Source organism: Euprymna scolopes, chromosome 39 (assembly GCF_053919585.1).
Source record: "Euprymna scolopes isolate OS-2025 chromosome 39, ASM5391958v1, whole genome shotgun sequence".
Classification (NCBI taxonomy): Eukaryota; Metazoa; Mollusca; class Cephalopoda; order Sepiida; family Sepiolidae; genus Euprymna; species Euprymna scolopes.
In genome coordinates this window covers 59,088,821-59,112,779 of record NC_136520.1, presented here as the reverse complement: position 1 = coordinate 59,112,779, position 23,959 = coordinate 59,088,821, and the positions used below count along the sequence as shown (strand labels likewise).

The window sequence follows — 23,959 nt, the reverse complement described above, 5'->3', positions numbered from 1 at the left end:
TTCTCCTCTTTAAATTACAGGTTCTGCCTACTACTTTTTTCCCCTCTCGCATAGGTACTCGCTGCTGTTTTCATTTTCTTACGGCATTTTGAAACATTTTTTTAGGGCTCCATTCATAATTACCCTCACCTCTCCACATCCGGACAACGCCGGGGACACCCGCTAGTCTAATATATAAAAGGCAAAATGTGTGTCTGTGTGTGTGTGTGTGTGTTTGTATGTCTAATAAAAACTTTCGACAAACGCAACAAACACTGACAAAATTGGTATCATTAAAAAGATCGATCTCTCAGACAATAAACAACGAAAAATTGGCTAAAAAGATTAATTCTTTGACTGTTAATTGGGCTGTTTTTTGCAAAGAGTGGTCAGTTTTTGCGTTAACATTTTTGCAAAGTCATTCACGCCTTGTGATCTCAATGTACGTATAAAAGACTTTATTTTGAAAGCCAATGACATTGCAAATCACGTGGGTGAGACAGCTAATGTTTTTGCTTTTCCTTTCATGTTATAGGTTCGAGCCTGGCTACTGCGGCTAATTTTAATAAGATGATTCATTCTGTGAGAGTCAACGGGACCATTTTTAGGAAGGGGGATTCGTTTTTCACATCTCTTTGTTCGCAAGTCACACACACACATATTAAACGAAAATTATGTATAAAACGCTTATATTTTTTTCAGTCGCACAGGCATTCCCTATTATTTTGATTGAAAGAAATTTGTTTTGACTTATTAAGGGTGAGGGGAGGCACCAGCACAGAGGCAACGCCAGGCACCCAGTCGCTAGTCTATTATAAAGGGTAAATGTGGGTGTTTGTGTGTACATTTGCATGTCTGTTAAAAACTTTTGTCACGCACATCGTACAGGCACTAATGTGACATTGGTAGAAAGAGCAATCTCCTAGACAAAAAAATAGCAAAAAGTTGTCCATTATTTCATGTAGAAGTATCATTTTGTTTGAAGAGAAAGTCAGATAAAAACCTTCCTCTTTGACGCGATTTGCAAACTGTGCATGCACGAATCATCATACCATATTTCATTTTAAATAGCTAAATTTGTGACGTTATAGCATCTGTCTTCTCGTGAGCCTATCAATAAAAGTGTTTGGTTACTAACTTCAGTTATGCGAGTTCATGCCCGGCACACATGATTTTTTTCTTTTTCTTTTTTACTCACAAAAATTTTTTTGGAGTTTCGCTTCTGGCTGATGGCATCCAAGTCCTGTTTTTTTTTATGACCAGACAACGCCCTCCTCCCCATTGTCACAATTTTTCTATTTATAAAATGATTAGATATAAATTACTGTAAAGACTTTCAAATTGGGTTTTAATCAAATTCTTGGTACTGATCCAGAACCTGACCCAAGATGGCATAAGCATCTTCTGGTTGGTTACAAGCTGGTGGAAAGGCAGCCGAAAAAGCCAGCAGATGATATTTTCATTTATAGAAAAAAAAAAATCATTTTCTGATACTATTTTTGAAAAAAAAATTGTTTTCAATCATAGTTGTTTCGATGAAAAAAAAAATGATTTTATTTAAACTTTTCTTAGCCAAAAAAAAAAAAAATAAAACAAAACAAAAAAAAACTTCTTAGATAATTTCTATGACAAAATAAAAACCTATTTGACTTTCATTCATAGTGGTTTCCATATTAAAAAAAAATTCTTGTTTTGAAAGATTTGTTGAAAAGAATTTTTTAGTATACATTTCTTGAAAAAAAATAAAAATATTTATTTCATTTTATTAAAGGGTACTTGTACAATTTAATCAAGACATTAAAAAATGAAAATATCGAAAAAAAAGGTTATATTGTATGTATCTGTTATGGAACAAAGTTCTCTGAAAAAAAATTTCACTTAATTTCATCAAGTAGTGTTTTTTTTTTTTTACAACGAAAAAACAGTTTGTTATGACCCGAGCGAAAGGTTCGATTTTTAGGAAGAAAAGCTAGTATTAAAGATCGGGAGGGAGTGTCGACGCTTTAAATCGAGTTATCTTCCCGTGGCATGTTCAAAAATTCCATAATGGCTGATTTCAACGTGCTCTCATAAAAACGTGTTTTTCCATTGTAAAAAAAAAACAAAAAAAAACTACTCGATCAAATTAAATGAAATTTTTTTTCGGAGATCTTCAGTCCAAAACGGATATGTGCAATATAATCTTTTTTCGATATTTTCATTTTTTAATGTCTTAATTAAACTGTACAAGTGCCAATTAAAGTTATGATAAGTCTCATTTTGTGTTAAAGTTTTGTCTTTCTGTGTTTTGAATTTATCGTCTGGCAGTGTTTGCAAGGATAGAATTTTCTGTCACAGAACAATGTTTCTAGTTTCATTTTGAAGACAATGCAATTTCAAAACTATAAATTTTAAAAGTCATTTGACAACTTTCATTCACTTCAAAAGTTTTTGTGTAAAAAAAAAAAAAAAAAAACTTTAAAAATCTACTGTTTTGTGTAATTAGAATTTTCTTAATTTAATTCAATAAACGTCCAGATAATTAATGTTTTATTTTGTGTTATTGCATTGTTTTTGGCATTTTTTTGACATTTTCTATTTTCCCAGTTCTAAAATTACACTGCCCCCCCTCCCGTTCTATGCTCTTCAAAATGAAACCAAAAAAGTTGTTTCAGGATAGTAATGCACAAGTACATTTGCAACTGTGGTAGGAAAAGAGGGGGAAGACAATGTAAAAAAAATGTTATATTTATCATAAATCACAGAACATAATTTCACCCATGAATGACACAAGAACAATATTTTTCTTTCTAGATGTTTTAATAGATTCCAACAATAATGAATTCTCCACTTTGACCTATAAAAACACGAACAAAAAAAATCCCTCTACCCTGAATTATTTAAGTGAGTGCTCCTTTTGGTATAGAATAGCCGTAATCAACAACTTACTAACTCTATATATTGAGAGCCAGCTGTGTCTGGTGCTGTGTATTGAGAGCCAGCTGTGTCTGTTCAAAATTCCGTGCAGATTCCAAAGTTCAAGATACACCCGAAGAAGATCAGAGATTACATTGTCCGAAATCTTGGGAAAATAACACCCAAGATGAGAACAGTACCGACTAATCCCATGCGAATTATCAATCCTCATCTCAAAAATTAAAAAAAAAAAAATAATAATAGTTTGGACCAAATTTTCCAACTGAACTGACATTAAAATAATTTATGTCGTCAATAGTAATGTTGGCGCCTCGGGCCTGAACGAGATTTCCCCCGGCGTAAAAATAATTCCTTTTCACGTTTTTTTTTTTTTTTAAATGTTTTTCTACAGATTATCGTCGATAACAGACTTAACTTTCATACTAGCAGGAAAATCTTTTTTAAAAGTTTATTTAATGACTTTTAACGTGGGGGATCACTTTTTAATTATAACGTTCTATTAAATTGATACCCCAGTGGCCCTGGCCCACTGCACTTTGCGGTCGCTCTTCCTTAAAAATGTTTAAACTTTTAAAAAAAAATCCCGCTCGTTAAGTTTGTTATCGACGATAATCCACAGAAAAAAAATAAAAAACGTGAAAAGAAATTATTTTTACCGCAGGGGGGGGGGGGGGTTCGTTCAGGTCCGCCGTCGCCGTGATGCTCCTATTTACTTTCCTCGGTACTTTTTTAGATTAGGTCCACCTCCACAATTTTCTTTTAAATGGCATATAGGTTTCCGACTATGCTGAATACGGAAATCGCATTGAAATTTTGCAGAAGTAAGTAGTTATCGAGATATAAATAGTTGTTTTATGCATTGTATTCTTTGGCAGCCATCTTTGATACGCGCGTAGATTTGTTTATGACTGCGCGCAGGCGAGTAAAAAAGATGGCCGTGAGAGATTACAATGCATTATACAACTTGTTATATCTCGATAACTGCTTATTTCTGCAAAAATTCAATGCAATTTCCGTATTCAGCAATCAACATAGTCGAAAACCTTTAAACGTCGCCATTTAAAAGAAAATTGTGGAGGTGGACCTAATCTAAAAATTTACCCTTGCCTCCCCACGAGGGCAGAGTTAGACACAAGGTCGGTTTTTAACGTGGGGAGAATCCAGCCAGCTCCCCCAAAATGGGCACTCTGGATAGGAACAAAAATAAAAATTGCCTCTATCTAGAAGGATTTCTCCTTCACTGCTCGAGGTCATAAAAGATGAAGTGCATACTACACTTTGTTCCTAGCCAAAAGTAGTAATGTTTACCCATTTTTATTTATATAGAAAAAAAGAAAAAGAAAATAAACGAGTGAAATATTGCAAGGGGCCCTATAGTACAATTGAATCTACTCACTCACTTTCAAATAGCGAAGTTTAAAAAAAATCGTTTCTGACATTTTCCACAATTATTATAGATTTTTAAAATAAAAACAAAACAAAAGAAAAACGGCTGTCACAGTGATTTTTTTTTCGTCGATGTTCGAAATTTGAAAGTAGTCTCAAAGTCTTTAAACTGTCGATTAAAGTAATTCCGACTGAGGATCGCCTGCGAATTTAACATTCCCTTGACACTTCCTCCTATGGAGGAAGCCGGTTCAACTCGCCTAAGTATGGGTCATTATATAAATGGCCTTTTTCTTACTGACTGCTATTGTTGCTGGTCTAGTGTAGTTCTAGGAGGTCCACCCCACCCTTCCAGGATTTGCCTTCTGTCTTTGAGAAAGGAGTTAATTAATTGCTAATTGCCTGAACTACTTGATCAATTTATGTGATTTTTGGAATATGTTTTCGGAAATTTGTATTAAAAACATTATTTGTAAAAATTAAAAAAAAAAAAAAGTAATTTAATTAAATAACGAATAATAAGTAAAAATTGAAAGTAATCTAAAATAAGCAATCTGAGTTATGACCCCTATTTCTGCAACCTTATTTAAAAAAAAAAAACCCGTCGCCCCCCCCCCCTTTGTACAAATACTAAAATTTCTATTAATTTTTTTTTAACGCAAATAGATCACAAACGCGTAGGTAAAAAGAAATGAATTGTTTCTGATGAATTTTTTCAACTCTATTACCTTTAAAATGTCGGTAAAAGTAAAGATTACAGCGAGTAAATAGTAAGTAAATAAACAAAATTATTCAATGTGTATTTATCAAAGTTACGTATAGGCGACAAACACGTATACATATACAAGATCTGGTCTAATGATTTCATAAATAAATAGAGACGAAGGGAAGAAATACTTTATACACACCTAAATGGATCCCGTTCGTTGGCTTTGAAGACCATCATTTGGTTAAACTGACGCCAAATGAAAGAATAAATTAATTCTTAAAAACAGGATTTTAAAAATAAACAATATTTCATTGTTTATTTTTTTAAAATGTTTAATAAAATGCTAATAACATTGCGTGGAGTGATTGGTGACGAGAAGAGCGGTAAAAAAAAAAGAGTTATCTCCCCCTGATTTTTTTTTTTCGCACATATCGTTTTGGCTATCTTGAATTTTTCAGCTTTAAGATGTCTGAAATCCAAATAAATATTATCGTAAACCAAATTAGTTATACTTTTGGTGCTTGTTAAGATAGAGTCGACAAATAGAATTTTTTAAGTATGTCGTTTTAAGCAAAAACAATATTACGTATTTAATTGCCGTGTCGAAAATAGTAATACATCCAAAGATTGCGAAAGTACATCGAGTAGAACAACTGCGATTGTGTTTGTAATTATATATTAAAAAACAAACAACCCCTCTATCGCTATAGGCTACAAATGTCGGAAGCCATTATGGTGTAATCTAAATCTTCCGTTCTGAGTTATGTCCCCTGTGCGTGAACTCTTCATCGTCTATTTTATAACATCTAAGAAAAATGCAATTTTACCCAATTTTCCATAGAATTACTTTTAACTATAAATAACTTTCTACTCGATAAATCTTCTTAATCTTTTGATATATAACTATTTTCGACGTGACAATTAAGTTCATAATCGTGTTTTTCCTTAAAAAAAAAAAATGATGTTACCTTAAGTAACACCAGTAAGCTGGATACTCCAAAGACGAGATAAATTCTTGTCCTTGAATCCAATATGACAAAGATGTCCCTTGGTTTCTGATAGGTTCGACAAAAGTAAAATGAAACAATATTTTTATTTTTACATGGTAGTCACCACTTATCAAGGCCCGGAAGCCACTCAGGGATAAGGATTATTGTGTGTACAGTAATCAATGGGATAGTATCGTATTAATTGTTAGTATTGGAGATTTGGTAACGTGTCTTACTTAAGGAGGCGGTTCATCAGGACTTTGTTTATGTTGGACTTGAAGGCATCCAAGTTGTAGTCAGGTGGGAAACAGGCAAACGGAAAAGAGTTCCACAGACGTGCACTTCTAAGAAAGAAGCTTTGTTCGTGGAATCTACGTTTTGATTTTGGCACAGATAAAGAGTTGGGAAAATTATTGACAGTGGTTTCAGCTAGACGGGTGTTTATCGTGAAAGATTGAGAGGGGGAACCAGAGATTGGAGCCCAGACGAGCACTTGCCATGGAAGTAACGCTTGTTCCTGGAAAATTAAAGATTAATGATCAGAATGTTGCTATTTTTTTCATACTTAAAAACTCATTTTGTTTGAAATCGCAATAAAATAAAATATGAGGTGCCTTAAATAAGTTTCCAGACTTTTTTTGTACAGGCATTTAAAATTGTCGGAGATTCTTGAAAATTCAGTATGCTATTGCTATACATCTTACTAGTTGACTGACCAATTTTTATCATTTCAGGTTCAAATGAACAAATACAGCAGAAATTGGAATACACCCTATTATAGCCTGATTCTCACAACTTGTGAATTTCAAAAATACAATATGAACATGAGAACACTTTAGAAGAACTATGTGCAATAAAATTCTGTTTAAACTTGGAAAAAATGCCACAGAAATCTATGGAATGCTTCAGACGGCTTTTGGACCATCTTGCATGAATCGAGCATCAGTTTTTCAGTGGCATAAGAGATTCAAGGAAAGCAGAGAGTCTGTGAAGGATGCTGATAGGTGTGGGAAGAGTAAGGAAGTCAGAACACTAGAGTTGATTGGCCAAATAAAGAATTTCATGGATAAGGACCGTTGTGTGTCTATAAACACAATAAGTGTACAATTTGATGTCAGTGTAGGAACTGTACACACAATTATTCGTGAAGAATTGAAGATGCGGAAGATTTGTGCGAATGCACCAGTCCACAACTCCATCCTTGTCACAGACTATTTGACCAAGAAGGGCATCAAGATAGTGCCTCGCCCTCCCTATAGTCCAGACCTTGCTCTCTGCGACTTTTAGTTATTCCATAAGCTCAAAGAAAACTTTAGAGGCTGTCATTATGAGACAATTAAGGAGTTGGAAGAGGCTGTGATGAGAGTCATTGACATGCTCACACAAGAGGATTTCCATGGGGTTTTCCAGAAGTTGTTGGAATGGTACAAGTGCATTGCTATGGGAGGAGATTACTTCGAGGGGGGGGGGGACTAGAGTTTTCATGTGTGTACTATTAATAAAAGTGGCCATACAAAAAAAGTCTGGAAACTTATTGAAGGCACCTTGTGCTTATTATTAACAACCATTAATATCTTTGTTTTTATTTTACTTCAGTAAGTTCTCAGAAATCAAGGGGCCCCACTTCCTGGGGCTAACACTTTATCTCTCTATGAGATACATAGATATTCGAATATTCCATTATCAAAGTTACCCATTACCTTTTCAAACACTGAGTGAGTAAAGAGGTTGAGAACATAATTTTCCTCTCCCCGACTGACCATTTAAATATGTTATAGTATACCTTGGTCTTACTGGATTCCATTACGAGAATTCATCTGGTCTGATGGAGTATCTAGCTTGTTGCTGTTACTTGGGCGAACACTTGATCTCTATATGAGACTCAGTTATTTGAGTGTTCAATCCAAATTCTCCTCCACCTCTTAAACACTGAGTAAAGAAGCAATAATCATTAATTTTCCTTTCACTTAGCAGAGTCCAGAACAATAATTCATCTGGTCTGGTTGGAGTATCCATCTAAATGCTTTTACTTGGGATAGCATCACTGGAAGACTACTATGTTATCTATATATGCATCTATTAAAGTGAGAATGTGTGTCCACGTGGATGAGTGCAATTTTTATCCTATATACTCAACGAGCTTTTGATCTGCAGACTTGAAATTTGATATATACTCAACGCCTCTATACACTGCACCAGGGGCCTGTCTGATTAGACATGGGGAAAACGTTTTAATCGGTTTTCATCCAGAAAAAAAAAGGACTGCTAAGGGGGTCAAAATTGAAAAATTGCTACATAGGAGGTCATCGTATTTTTATCTGCTGGTCAACTGTTTCACGAATGCACATGCGTGAACCGTTCACATGACAGATTCTTTATGTTAAGAATAAGCAAGTTTTGAAACACTTTTTAAAGAACGTGTCAAGCTGGCGTAATGGTTATCGTACTTGACTCCCAGTCTTTAATTTTTTGTTTCGATCTCAGTTCAAGTTTTTTTTTATGTTTTTTTTTACAAGTAATGAACTGTTTAGAAAAAACATAATACTTGCATGCATACGTCTCAGTTTCTGTATGAATTAAAATAAAATATTTATTGTATTTTACGACCAGGCAACACCGGGCGGCCTATTAGTTTTAAATATTTGGTCAGGTTAACATGTAGAATGAAGTATCTTCATGTCAAATTGTCCTGACAAAGTCTTGTACAGAGAGACTGTAGCGAGTTAATCGCAAAGAGATTCTGACTCACACTAAAAAGCAAATAGCTAGATTAGCTTACCCTCTTTCTTTCTCAACTTTGTTATGAAACTAAAACAACTTTAATTTTCCGTAATATTCTCCAATTTCATGCTAACCCACTGAAAAATGAACACCATTTAAACTATTAAACTTTATTAAAAAAAATGCACGTTCTGGGATAGGAATGTGAGTCTCTTAATTGTAGCATCAGTAATTACTGCCTTCCATAGTTGTTGTTTCACCATGTTTTGGCTAACTATTCCTTCATCAGGTGGTTAACTGTGATGGGATAGGAATGTGAGTCTCTTAATTGTAGCATCAGTAATTACTGCCTTCCATAGTTGTTGTCATCTCACTATGTTTGGCCTAGTGATCCTCTGGCTAGATTTGAGTAGGATTGAAACCGCTATCTTCAAACAATGCTCACCTGGAACTGTAGAGACTCAATGGCTCTCTCTATCCACTGCAACAGGGGCCTCGAAATGTGATTTAAGATTGGATTTTTTGGTCTTAAAAGTTTTTCATTTCTTTCTGGTCTTCCATTGTCGGGTCTGAACCGAATGATATATTATCTATAATTTAAATCTCACCTGTCTGTTTAAATGTATGTATGTATGTATGTATGTATGTATGTATGTATGTATTTATGTTTGCCTAAAACTTTCGACAGAGGTGACTGATTTTCACAAGATTGATATCGTTTTGAAGCTTGACCCTTCGAACGACAAATATTGAAAAATTGACTAAAAACATTAATTCCATCATCCTCAACTGGGCACTTTTCTACAGGGAGGGGTTGCTTTTTTCTCTGATATTTTCGAAAGTCATCCCCTCTTGTCGATTGACTCGCCTTAATTTACACCTTTGCCACTTCCGGTTTGGCATTGGATTCAACGGCAAAGACGTCACATTTTTTTTTCATGTTATTTTCGTCCTTCGCGATACGGGTTCGAGTCTGCCTACCTACTACCACTTTTTTTTTGTTTGTTTTTTGTTCAACACATTACTCAAAACACCTGGGTAACCCAGGCTAGTTTTTAATAAAACAGCCACTATGAAGCTTCTTGGTCTTTTAAAATTGACTGAAGTAAATTAAAAAAAAAAACGAATGCCCTTTATATATTAAATGTTAATGAGGTTCTTTGGCAAAATCTAAAGATCTATCAACATCATTTTTTGGAGGATATGAAGTGGTCTATACCTACAATTAACTAACAAAGAAGTGCCGATTTTTACTACATTTCTTATTCTAAATTAATATTAGTGGCCCATCAAATTTAACACTGTACATTTAGTAGGCCATTAAGTTCCAAAAGTTGGCGACTACTGCACTAGAATATATAAGTTCTAAAAGTGTAAGCCATATTTAGTTTCAAGACAGTTTCCGATGATTAGTTGTTCTACACGTCCGGGAGGTGACTGGTCTGCAATAGACAGAACAGTTTCCGATGGGTAGTTGTTCTACACAAGCCTTGGAGGTGACTGGTTCGCAGTAGACAGAGCAGTTTCCGATGATTAGTTGTTCTACACAAGTCCTGAAGGTGATTAGTTCGCAGTAGACAGTTCTTGATTTGAAATCCAAGGAGCAAAAGATTCTTCCCATTTTGACACAAAGAAGAAAACATGCGAAATTGCTACAGAAAGGTTTAATATTTATGGAGCAATTCTGGTTTCTGATTGGTTGGTAGCAGAATGTGAATTAATTTGATTCATCAGTTCCTAGCAGCATCATTTATAAATAGAATCTCTCGACTGTGCAGGATCATACCCCATTATGAAACTCTCATGATGGGATGTGCCTCCTAGCGGCTTCGGCTGCAAGGAGACAGAGTAGTAGTACACATCAAGAATCCATTCTTCACACTCAGCCCAACAGGTGAGAGGCCGGGAACCAGCCCAGCACTTGTCGGACTGAAGTACACCGCCTGAGTAATATCCAGGAGGTCCACTCTCCCAGGCCTTGACACCGGGCTTTCCGGTGGGGCAAGCTTATTGCTTGTCACCTGAGGCGCCCCAACCGGGGAATGCCGACGGGGTTACTCAGGCAATTTTTGCAATTGCAAGAGTGCCCCTCCTTTAGGGGAGCTTGCTGTAGATCCCCACTTTCTAGGCCTTGTGCCAAATATTGGTGATGTGGGCACCAATTAAATAACTACCCCATTATGAAATATTGCAACATAAGTCATTTCTTCATGGACAGGCAACTTACTAAATTGACTGAGGGTAATAACTAAGAAGTCACCACTCAAGGGTTGTTTGTATTGTTTGAATACATCGGACTACTATTCTCATCTTGAGTGTCATTTTCACAACGTTTTGGTCGATGTAACCTCCAACCTTCTTCAGGTGTATCTTGTCGAACTTGGGAATGTTTCTATCTAAATTCAGCAAGTTGGACGGAATTTATGGAACTTTTTCTTTACTTCATGGGGGTAGCATGCTCTTGTTCTATCAGCCATTAGTTAGTCATTTACATCGACTGAAACATTGTGAAAATGACACTCAAGATGAGAACTGTAGTATGATTAATCCAAATAATACAAATAGCCAGTCCTCATCTCAAAAACTCAGAAACGCAAGTATTGTTTGTACAAGGACAATTTCAAGGTCAGTATCAAATGCTAATTGGTGAAATTGATATTCAAGCAGATTTATTTTTTTATTTGTGAAAGTGTCTCGTCTCGAGGAGTAGGGGGTATTTGAGAAAGTAATTAAAGGCGATACTCATGGCCATTTTGGAATTTGACTAATTTACTCATGAATTGCTTTGTTTGTTATAAATTAGAAATTGATGTGCAAGATTATACAAACGGGCATAATAAGCTATCTCTTTTCTTTCTTTGTTTCTTTTTGTTTTTTTATTACTTTTTTTTTTATCCCAAACAAGACACAGTGCTATTTAGGACAAAATATGCAAGGATACTATATAGGGAGTTGAACAACAAAATGTCTGTTCACTTGAACTTTGCATGTCAGTACAGTCAGGGAAGCAAGGCCCTGGCAAGGAAGAAACTATTTGAGTAGAATCTCTATAGTGTAGAGGTGGGATTTTGCTGCTTGTGAGTTTTTTTTTTTCTTTTTTTTTTTTTTTTACTCACCTTCAACCCAAATGTGGCATATTGCCACTTGGACGTAAGGGGCTACTAATTTGGGACCATGCCTAAGAAAGATTAAGATGTTGGTCTACGTCGCATTTGAACTTCTGCATATCAGTACAGTTTGGGAAGCAGGTAGCAGGAAGGGAATTCCAAAGTCTAGCTGTTCTAGGGAAGATGCTATTTGAGTAGAAAACTTTCTGACATTTAGGGACCTCAACAGTAAAGGGGTGTGATTTTGTTGCTATGCAGGTTTGTTGAGGTATGTATGTCAAGGGGGCACAAGTGCAAGGAGTTCATCAGAGCACATTCCATTAAAATACTTGTAAAACAGGGCACAAAGATGCAACATTGTGGCGATGGGACAGGGGTTGAAGCCTAGTTAACAAAGTGGGACCTATTAGATTGGAGACCATTTTTTGGACCTTATCAAAGAGGGAGAGACCAGTGGTAGATGCACCAACCCAGATTTGATAACAATACTCCATACATGGGCGAATGGTGGCCTGGTAGAGGTACAGGATGCCCTCAGGTGTGAGCAGTTTTCTAGCACGATAGAGGGAGCCCACCTTCCTTGAAGCAGCCTTTGCAATGTTCTCAATGTATTTATTCCAGTTCATATTTCCTGTGAATGTTAAGGTCAGTATCAAATGCTAGGTAAGTCAGGGGTATGTAGTAGTGTTGGGACGATTAATCGAAATCGAGAATTGGAAAAATCGGAAGATTTGGGGGTATCAGAATCTGTATTGGATTCAGAAAAATTGATGCCTATTTTCTGATGCCAAAATGATTCCTTTAATTGTCTTCTTTTTTTTTTTTTGATTTTGTTTAAACCAAAATCTTCCATTGCTGGCAATAATGATAAAATAATAAATATTTATTGATTTTAAATTACCAGTTAAAATAAAATCGATAGATCATTCTCCACAGGTGTATTTTGATGTTTACAAAAATATCTGCATATTTAACATGTGTTCTTATGAAAATCGGGGGAAATAACAATCTTCTAGTTAAATAATTCAAGATTCATAAAGAATCAGAATCGGAATCGGTAATTGTATCGGAATCGGGGAAAATATATTGGAATCGTCCCATCACTAGTATGTAGGTTGAGAGGGTACAAGGGCTTAGATTTCGTCGGAGCACATTTCATTAAGACACTTGTAAAATAGGCACAATTAGGTAGGTTGTTATGCTGAGGACACCACACTGTTATTTCTACAATTTAAACAAGCACATATCTAAGTCAACAGCTGAATCTTTAGAAAATGACCTCCAATCTATGGTGCTCAAAAAAGGATAGTTACATTTGTAGCAGTTACATGAAAGATCCATTTTGTTTGCATGTACAGGGTGCGGAAGAAATACCCCCCACATTTTAACCTTTCAACTTATGCAAGTGCCAATGATGTTTTCATTTAGCTAATAACTCGTCATTTTTTGGCATATTACCTTACCAAGCAATATGGTTTGGACAGGTGCACCTTGTGCTTTTACTGTAGAAATGTTTTTGAAGAATGGTGAACCTGTAACTGCAACACAGAAAGCTTTCCGAATTCATTACAAGTTAAAACGGCATGATGCTGTTCCAGATAGAAAATCGATACAGCTATAGGTTGCAAATTTCAGAGCTACATGTTCGACACTTAGAAGAAACCACCTAGGAGATTTGAAGCGCTTGAACGCCAAACAGTATTTGAGCTGTGAGACTTTCTGTTGCTCAGTCTCCTTTTTTTCTTTTACACGGTGGTCACCACTTATCAAGGCCCAGAAACCACTCAGGGATAAGGGTTATTGCAAGTACAGTACGTTAGTGTGGAGATTTGATGAAGTGCTTACTTAAGGGGGCGGTTTGGAATTTGTTAACGTTGGACTTGAAGACATCCAGGTTGTAGTCAGGTGGGAAGCAGGCAGACGGAACAGAGTTCCACAGGCGTGCAGTTCTAAGAAAGAAGCTTTGTTCATGGAATCTACGTTTTGATTTAGGCACAGATAAAGAGTGGGGAAAATTTTTCACAATGGATTCAGCTAGACGGGTGTTTTTCGTGAAAGATTGGCGAGGGGGGACCAGAGATTGGAGTTCAGACGAGCACCTGCCATGGAAATAACGATAAAACAAGGATAGGCTCGCAACGTCTCTTCTGTGGGAGAGAGGTTGCAGGGTAGAGAAAAGGGCATCCCCCACTAAGCCACGAAGTCTATTTTGTACTCTGTCAAGGCAGGATAGGCTGTTTTTAGCAGCTCCTGTCCAGATGGGGCAGCAGTATTCCATCCTTGGACGTACTTGACTTTTATATAGATAGAAAATTGCATCAGTAATGAGATATCTTCTGGAGCGGTAGAAGGATCCCACCATCTTTCCAGCAACCTTGGCAACAGACTTGATGTATGTGTTCCATTTCAGATCAGGAGTAAAGGACAAACCCAGAAGCTTGTCAAAACATGCGGCTTCTCCTAGATGAGAGCCATCCATTTACATTGATGCCAGATGGGGATCAGAGCGTTGATGATGTAAAGATAGGAGTTTGGTTTTAGATGCATTAAAGGTAACCAGCCACATCTTCCTCCACTGAACCACGCGCTCGAGATCAGAGGAGAGAGAATCAGAGAGAACTTTGTCATTTATGGCCTTTGATGTGTTGCCGTCGATGGTCGTGTCATCAGCATAGATGTCAACGAATGATTTAAGTATGTGTTTAGGGAGCTCATTGATGTAGATCAGGAAGAGAGTTAGGCCCAGGATGGACCCCTGAGGGACTCCAGCATTAATACTGCAGGCCTCTGATTTTTGTCCATCGACCACTACTCTTATGAGCCTATCGGAGAGAAATGATTTAATGATTGAGAAAACATTTCCAGTTATACCATAGCTGGAAATCTTGTGAAGTAGGCCCTTATGCCATACCTTGTCGAAGGCCTTTGATATGTCAAGAGCAATTGCCCTAGAAAGGAAGCCTTTGTCAAGAGATTCACTAATCCTGTGAGATATAACCGTTAGCACATCTAAATATAAATACTGGTCTCCTACACGTCCAGCTTGCAAACATGCTTTGGCCTTAAGATTGTCTGATCAAACAGGCAGAAGAATTCTACACACTGATATGCACTTCTGTCCATACAATTAATGATTGCTCAGAAACTGCACAATGCGATTGGGAAGAAGATCTCATCTCAAAATGTGGGAGATATTTCTACCGACTCTTGTACACGCTACATCTTGCATTGTGCTGAGTTTTAGTTCGGTTGGCGTATTGATACACCATGGGCTAGTGTACGTGTATCGTGATTCCTGACTTTGGTAGAGATCATCTTTAATGATGATAGCGTCTTCATGTATAGCCAAGAACAACACCAACATTTAATATGAGTTGTTGTTTTCATAAGGAAAGAAACTGAAGGGCTATATATATATATCAAAACATCGTTAAACTCACTACTCGTTCAAGCAGCCGCCAATAGCGTAATGGTTAGGAGCCTTGACTGCCATACAAATGGTCGGGTTTCAATCCTGGCTTGAGGTAGTTACCTGTCTAGCCGCACTGATGAGCTGTGAAACAGCGAAACAGTACTGTATGTGGATGACTATATATATATATATATATATATATATATATATATATATATATATATATATATATATATATATTTTATAATTGTATTGAGCTCTCTCTCTCTCTCTCTCTCTCTCTCTATATATATATATATATATATATATATATATATATATATATAGAGAGAGAGAGAGAGAGAGAGAGAGCTCAATACAATTTATTCGGTCGGGATTAAATTATCTATATATAAATACTGGTATTTATATTAGATTGAAGTTTATATAAGGCAAACAATGCATCTTTTTTTATTTCATTATATATATATATATATATATATATATATATACATACATATATATATATATATATATATATATATATATATATATATATATATATATATATATATATATATATATACATTTCTTTTAATAATATTATTTGAACTCATTCCCTTTTCTTTGTACCCATTTCTGCTTTTTGGATTACATTATACCATCTTCCAATTACGTGATTCCCTTGGATTTTACTTGTGGAAATAGAAATTTAACCAACTTTTTTGGATTCTGGATTTTTGGATTTTACCGTTATTGGATATTTTACCCTTCACCAGACCATCCATTCACGTGAAATCACCTTTTTGCAGCACCCTATTCCCTCTGCTTCACTATTTGTTATCAAGTAAGCTCTATTACTTACTTGTAGTTTCATTAAATACTTTTGCAAGCAAAATCCGATCCTGCATTTTGCTAAATCCTACCCTCTGATGAGAAGGAAAGTATTTCTTTGAAACTCCGCGGATTAAGGACTATCCACTTATTTTGTGCTTTCTTTTTAAAATTAAATATGTTTTAAATTCTTTTTCCAAGTGTTTTTAATATATTTATAAACTAGTTGTTCTGATATATATATATATATATATATATATATATATATATATATATATATATATATATATATATATAGGTCGCTCGTTTTATTTTAATAGTACTATTCATGTCTTTGTAGCTCTTCAACTTTTTTGAGTTAAAATAAATTGGGTCACTTTACTTATGGATTTACCTTTGTATCTGTTTATACACTGGGATTGTATTGTTGTGTTTGTTTTGGAGTAAGACTGACTGGTTCTGTCAGCAAGCTTGATTGGTTGGTTGGTTGTTTTTGTTTACGGCATATCAACCTTTTTCAGGTCATTTAATGCCGAATCTAGTTATTTGAAGAACGATTTTTAATGAAGTATATTTGTTTTTTAAGTTGGATTCTATTTAACCCATAGTTGGGACCCTAACAGGTACTACCACTCCGGGTCAGAGTGAACCTGGGAGCAATGGCAATTAAAGGGTGGCTCCACACTCCCCAAGCCCCGCAAGCTGGTGCCTCACCATCGGATATAGTTTTAGGTCATATCCAGGACCGTCAGCAAGCTTGGATCAACATAACATGTGGGACGATCCTGGCCGATACAGTGAATGCATATTCATAATCTTTATTACATTCATTGCATAAATTTGCAGTGAGCAAAGGTTCATAACATAAATCTTTTATAAGCTTGAAGCAGTCACATGATTAGAATCTATTTTCTTTTGGACTAACATGTAATCTCTTGCATTGTGATTCGTACATAATTCGAACAGACAGCAGAGACATGTTCAAACTTGCGTAGTAATACATTAGGCGAGTAGAACATGTGTGTGCGTGCACGCCTTTCAGCCATTTCCACCCAGACTGTTTAGCATTTAAATATGAACAGTTCCATTCAAGCTGCCGACATGGCAAGATGTCAGATTTCCTCGCTTGTCTCGTGTCAACCTTCTTTTTTACATTGTAATTAAATATGTCGGTATTATTAGAAAGTAACGTCCAAAGAAAGAATTCCCAACCGTTATGTTCTCCTTCTCGCAATTCTCGGTATCAAACCCCAGCACACATCTGTCAGAACTTACTTCTGCCAAAGAGACAGACACACTCTCTCTCTTTCTCTCTCTGACACACAGGCTTTTTTATTTGAAAAACCAACTGCATCTCATTTGCATATTTCCTCCAACTCTCATTACCTCATATTACCACCAGTCCATAAATAGCAGGAGCGGCCATTTTTTTTTATCCCTCTCCTGAAACAGACGGCACATTGTACTACTTTTTAAACACAATTTTTAAAAAAATTTTCATGGTATGTCTATACTTTGATCATTCTTTTAATCTTTTTTACAATTTTACATGAGTTAGAATACATTTGAAAGATGATCTATACTGCTACTGAATAAAGTTACATTAGCTTGAAATTGTTTTTTTTTTTTTTTTGTCTTGCAACCTGTGTATTTAAGAATTGTTTTGGTATTGAAATACAGTCTGAATTATTCAACTCTGTTGCCAATTCCTGATAATTTTTAAAACTTTTGATATCCTGATTAATTTTCCCATCACTAATATAAACCATAAAATAACAAACCAATTAGTATGCGTGAAATGTTTATGATTCCAGGAATTCAATTGATTTTGAAATGTCATCATAATTAAGAAACTAAACGTCTTTATTAAACTTAAATTTAATGGCTTATAGCTATCATCTCTTTGTGCTACACCAGTAACCATTCGCACTATGGTTTCATGGAAGACTTACTGACTTGGACAACTTTGAACCGGCACAACAATTTAAATGATCACGGTCGGTGCAATGAACGCACAAGCCCATGTTCATATTCATGTCCATAACGTTAATCACAGTCATGTTCAAACTCGCATAGTTATACAAGGTGGAATGATAAAATTGTCGCCCTAGAAAAAAAAAACGACATGATTTTATTTCTATTTGATGAAAACCGGTTTTCATTTTTTGTTGCATACCATCTACTAGTTGGCCAGTTGTGTACAAATCCCAAGACTGATAGAAGCCTTCTATCCTGTCTGAAAGCGACACAATGTTCAACAAGCAAGATCGACTCATGCTCTCTACAGACCCAAGTTATGACAACAGGACCATTGCCAGCACCCTCAAAATGCATTGCTAGATTGCTACAAATTACAGGAACACATTCAAGGTGATGAAAATGGATGGTACAACACTTGAGGGCACAGCTTAAGACATCAGATGATCCACAGTTACGGTTTTTAGTGTGGTTTCAAGTGAGGCCCACATCATGTCTTCGAAGTCGGCTTGAAAGTCAACACCAAATGTACCTGGATGTACTGAAGAGTATGGTGATCCTCTGGTGCAATCAGGTGGCCGCTGGTAGACCCTGGGCGTGGCAGCAAAACTCGGCATCGGCCTACAAGTTCAAAGAGGTCCAGGCTTGGCTTCAGAAAGAGTGCTATGACTTTGTACCCTTCTCTCAATGGCCCCGTCTTCACACCCGACCTGAACCCGCTCGACTACTTCATTTGGTCATATGTGGAGAACATCATGAACATGGCCTCCAACAACACCAAAGCCAGCCTGATTGCTGCCATCCGCCAAGTATTCACTGACTACCTACAGCGCTTGTGGAAAAGGCATGCTCCCAGTTCCGGACCTATATCGAGGTGGTGATTGAAGCTGAAGGCAGCTACATTGAATAGGTGTCAGCTCTACTTTATAAACAAGTTACCTGAATTGTTTTTTTTTTCAATAAAAGTTTTAAAATAAAACTGTAGTGTTGTTTTCTTTAGGGCGACAATTTTATCGTTCCACCCTGTACATCGGGTTACTAGTACCATTGTGTATGTCCAGATTTGCATAGCAGCACTGTCAGCGTTTGGAATACAGTATGCATACTGACCTTTTCTCATTTTTGCTCGGACTAATTAGTGCAGAAATATTAACAGTTTCAGTCAAGATGCCAACCTGACAAGACGCCACATTCGTTGCTAACCTCTCACTATGACACTATGGCATTCAAAACTAAAGACATGCACTTAATTATGTTCATTTAATGCACGACTGCTGGCCCAACCTATGAGGGTCGTTCTAAAAGTATAGCCTCCTATTTTTTTTTAACTAAAAAATGTTAAAGAGCTACAAAATCGAGAGAGGTACAATTAAAACGAGCGACCCTTTGTGCTCCAGAATTTATTTTTCTGCATAATCATAGTCCTTCTCAAAGTAATTTTGCGAGAAATTCAATGGCACGTATCTGCTTCTGATGCGTGTCCATGACAGGGTTTGCTTTCTTAGAGTCTCATATCGTCAATATCTGCAGCAGAGAGATTAAACTTTCAGGTCATGAATGAATAAGTTCAATCATCATAACATTTAGTTTAAACTTGTAACCCCTCTCTGTGAGAAGGTGGGTAGGACTTCTGTTTATCTGAATTCTCGGCTCGTGTCGTCTAGTCTTCTCTGAGGTTGTTACATGAAATCTGGTATGCTGAAAGCGAATATCGAAGCGGCAGGCAGGAAGAAAAACAAACTCATGTAGTCTAATCTACAGTGTTAATTTTTACAACTTATGTACAGTTGTTTTTACGAATATCATTCGGTCTTAGTAAGCACTTTCAGTGTCGGAATGATTAATCGGAATCGAAAAAATCAGAACTTTTTGTACTTGTATAATAATCAAATGTAAATATTTATTGATTTTAAACTACCCATAAAAGTAAATTCTATAGATCGAACCTCCAGAAGTGTATTTTTTTTTACGTTTGTACAAATTACATGTAATTTTTTTTGCGGGGAGGGGGGGGTAAGCTGAAAAGAAATTATAAAACAACAACTCTATGTGTAAATATTTAGCCGTTATAAATCAATTGGAATCGGTAACTGTATAAAATTCGGGAATTTAGAATAGAATCGGTAATTTATCAGAATTAATAATCTTGAACAGAATTAGTAGTTGTATTGGAATCTGGAAACATATTAAAATCGTCCCATCACTAGTTTTAACATAAACTCGTGTGTGTGTGTGTGTTTACATATCTCGAAAAACTTTTCACAACCACATCGGACCAGGTCGATACCGGTACATTCTAAAAGAGTGAGGTCTTGGTTGAATAATAATATTTGAGAATTATAAAAAATGGTCAATTATTTCATATAGAAATAAACGTTTAAACCAAAGGAGGGTTGGAAAAATCATGCCTTTCTAAACGACTTCGAAAACTGTGCATGCGAGTCAAGCATTATTTTTTGAATTGCTTTAGATAAAAGAATTTCCAATGTTATTTTGGTGTCAGTGTTGTGGGGCAATGGATTAGGAGGGTGCCTTTAGTTTTCACGTTCGAGTACACGTAATGGTGGCCTTTAAAAAAAAAACAAAAAAACAGGACTTTTTTGTAATTTAAAATAACAATTTCCTTATTTCAATTTTTTTTTTATCAGAGGTTTTAAAAGAAAGTTTTAACATTTAAACAGGGTTAAAAGATTTTTAACATTTCCTCCTTTTTGAGGGTTACACAATGTGATCTTTTTTTTCTTTTGCTTTTAACTAATCATTTTTATAATGGTTATTTCGCTTAAAACAAATTCTATTTTTTTTAAACTAAATTATTTTCACTGTGTTTTCACCGAAACACGCCGTTACAAGAAATCTTTCTAGACTGAGTACACTTAAACTGGTTTTCATGGACTTCTTCTTTTTCTGCCCAATTACATTTTCCTGTTTTTATCCGTTCTTTAATTTTCGAGTTAGCGGCTGTATCCAAACCCAACTTCATCTCCACCCTGGCAATGCTAGTCTAATATATAAATCCCAAACGTCTGTTTGTATGTGTGTGTGTGCGTTTGTGTGTGTGTTCGTATGTCTGCTAAAAACTTTTGTCAGCTGTATCGGACCGAGTCAAAACCAGTACCATCTGAAAAAGCAATGCCTCAGATGAATAATGTGTGAAATTTAAAAAAAAAAGAGATTAATTTCTTGTAAGGAGGGTCACTTTTCGTGTCATGATTTTTGCAAGTCATGCATGCATAGCAAACTGAAAGTATGTTTATATTGTTATTTTTCAGTGTCATGATGTCATAAGCCGTCATGGCCATGACAGCTAGCACATTAACTTTTTTTCTCTTGTTTTTGTCTTTTGTGTTTCAGGTTCGAGCCTGCCTACTGTGACTAATTTTTTTTTTTTTCGACCACACAGACACTTTGAAAGAAAAGCTGTTTTGATTCATATATTTATTTTTTTTAGGGGGGTGATTCTCTTTGTATCCCTTCTGCCGAAATATCTGGTGGGGAGATTGTTTTTTGTTCTTTTGTGGAAGTATCGATGAAAGTGCTCAATACCCTTAGCATAGCAGCTGTGTCCAAACCAAACTTCATATCCACCCGGTCAATGCCGGGTATCCATGTTAGTTGGAAATAAATGAAAGAATGGATATAAAAACAAAATTAAAATTATAATTTGAGTCTTGTTAAGTAAACCTGATTTTATATCATAACTAATTAAAACAAATATGTAAAAAAATTGTTATACAAAGTTAAGCGGTTGATTTGAACTAATGTTGGGATGATTAATCAGGATTGAAAAAAATCGGAATCTTTTGTAGTATTGGAATCGGAAAAAAAATTTCTGATCCCAAAAACGATTATTTCAATTCTTTTTCTTTTGTTGTTCTATCTAATAAGGAAATGATAAATATTTATTGATTTTAAACTACCAGTAAAAGTAAATTCTATACATCGACCCCTTCCCACAAGTTTATTTTTACGTTTGCAGTTTTCACATGTTTTTATGGTAATCTGAAACGAAAAGAAAATACAACTCTGTATCTAAATATTTAGATGTCTTAAAGAGGTTAGAATTGGATTCGGTAACTGTAACAAAATCAGGAATTAAGAACAGAATCAGTAATTGTATCGGAATCGGGAATTAAGAACAGAATTGGTAATTGTATTGGAATCGGGAATTTAGGACAAAATCAGGAAGTGTATCAAAATTGGGAATTTAGAACAGAATTGGTAATTGTGTTGGAATCGGAAATTAAGAACAAAATCGGTAATTGTATTGGAATCGGGAATTTAGGACAGAATCAACAATGGTATCAGAATTGGGAATTGGTTTTATATCCATTCTTTCATTTATTTCCAAGAACAAAATCGGTAATTGTATTGGAATCGGGAATTTAGGACAAAATCAACAATGGTATCAGAATTAGGAATTAGTTTTATATCCATTCTTTCATTTATTTCCAAGAACAGAATTGGTAATTGTATTAGAATCAGAAATTAAGAACAACATCAGTAATTGTATTGGAATCGGGAATTTAGAACAGAATCATTAACTGTTTTGGAATTGGGAAAATATATTGAAATGGTCCCATTACAAGATTAAACATACACACATTTGTATGAATTAATATAAAAACTTGGAGGGGGGATTCTTTTGTGCAATTTTCTTTTATTGTCAGAGTGTGCATTTTATTGTTGGCACAACAGGTGCAGATTTAGTATCAACTTTCGCTTTGACATTTCAACTTACGCTATATTTCACATCGGGTGTCATTTTAATACAATACAAAGACTTTAAATCTCCCTACGTCTCCTTTTTTACAAATATTTTAGCCTATCCTATATTCCAAATGTACTTGAAGACATTAAATAGAAATTAAAAGCTAATGAAAAAAGTGAAAAAAAAAAAGGAAAACAAGAAGATCAGAAAATATGTGTAGCAGCTGGACGTTTTATTGTAGGAAGTATCAACATTTCAGTTCTGAATTTTTGAAATGAGGTATGATTGTATTATTTGGATTTTTGTTCTCATCTTGAGTGTTATTTGCACAGCGTATAGGTCGATGTAACCTCCAACCTTCTTCAAATGTCTTCAAAGTCGCTATTAAACTTCTGAATTTTTTAGATGAAGGCTGATTGTTTATATAACTTATATGGATCAGACTATTGTTCTTATCTTGAGTGTTCAATTCGACCGAAACGTTGCCAAAACAACACTCAAGACGAAAACAATAGTCCAATCAATGAAAGTAATTTAAAAGTCGCCTTGTTTGGCAAAAGAGAAAAGGAGGTTAACTCTGCATTCCAAAGTTTCGTATTTTTTTTTAGTGAATTTACAAAAAAAAAAAAAAAAAATATATATATATATATATATATATATATATATATATATATATATATATATATATATATATAAAGTCAATAAAATTATCAAGCAAAACACTAGGGAATATTATTTCTAAATTATGTATGATTAAAATTTTAATTAAATGTGTTGAGGAAAGGATGGCCTGTTTGTGTGTAATTGGGATCCTATCCTCCACGTTGTTTAATGGATTGAATGGTAGAGTAATTGAAAAGCAAAGGGTTGCATAATGATGACGAAAACATACCAATATATATTAGTGAAAGAATGTAGATTTATTTACATAAATCTACACGAGAAATAATAAAGATATAGATGGTAAGAAATAAGAGTTTGTTGAGAATAAGAGTTTGTTGAGAAAGGAGTAACGTTACTTGCAGTTAGTCAGGAGAGTTGGTTGGGTGGCCATGCCAACCAGGAGTGGGCTCTGTCACATCTTGATTAGTCAAGAGTTCAGCGGAAAAGAGGGAGAGATATAAGAAACAGGAAGTGACGTGGCTGTGTCGCTCTCCGGTTATCAGAGTAAAAGGGCAACAATTGAGTTAGCCTGTGAATTTCAATTCCCACAAATGACTTAACCAATTGTAAATTTAC

General features: G+C 35.3%; 1 protein-coding gene across 3 annotated transcripts in view; it reads right to left on the bottom strand.

The window, feature by feature from the left end:
• The window catches only part of LOC145263795 (polypeptide N-acetylgalactosaminyltransferase 11-like), a 107,744-nt gene that overhangs the window by 43,729 nt on the left and 40,056 nt on the right, over positions 1–23,959 (bottom strand). Inside the window, exon 1 of one of the 3 annotated variants that reach the window (XM_080120855.1) lies at positions 5,190–5,399. The exons of the other annotated variants lie outside the window; for them this stretch is intronic. The gene's annotated coding sequence lies outside the window, so the exon portion shown is untranslated. Of the gene's footprint in view, positions 1–5,189; positions 5,400–23,959 lie in introns of those variants that run through there. 3 annotated transcript variants of the gene reach the window in all.